The sequence below is a fragment of the Nicotiana tabacum genome, chromosome 6 (genome assembly GCF_000715075.1).
Source record: "Nicotiana tabacum cultivar K326 chromosome 6, ASM71507v2, whole genome shotgun sequence".
NCBI lineage: Eukaryota > Viridiplantae > Streptophyta > Magnoliopsida > Solanales > Solanaceae > Nicotiana > Nicotiana tabacum.
Genome location: NC_134085.1, coordinates 212,953,681 through 212,954,021, shown reverse-complemented (window position 1 = coordinate 212,954,021; position 341 = coordinate 212,953,681).

The following is a 341-nucleotide window of genomic DNA, read 5'->3' as shown; positions in this document are numbered from 1 at the left end:
AAGATAGAGCGGGGTGAGGTTGGCAACTTGCCAAAGCTCCATGATGATGTTGCCACAATGAATACTAAGCTTCACAAAATGCAAACTCTGGAGTTCGATCTATCCTCCTTCATGCCCAAAGAAGGAGAGCAGGGAGCGGCACGGCCATGGCCGGATTATACCTTGATTTCTACGCTTTGATGGCAGCCCCTGCACCTCAGACTGTCGGGACTTCCCAACCTCCAGCTTCCCCTGCATATATTGACATCCCTTCTAAGGAAGATTCCGGACATTCTACATAGTCTGAAGGTGGGGAGGCAGATGGAGGAGAGGCTTGTCACACCTCCTTTTTGCGCGCCCGC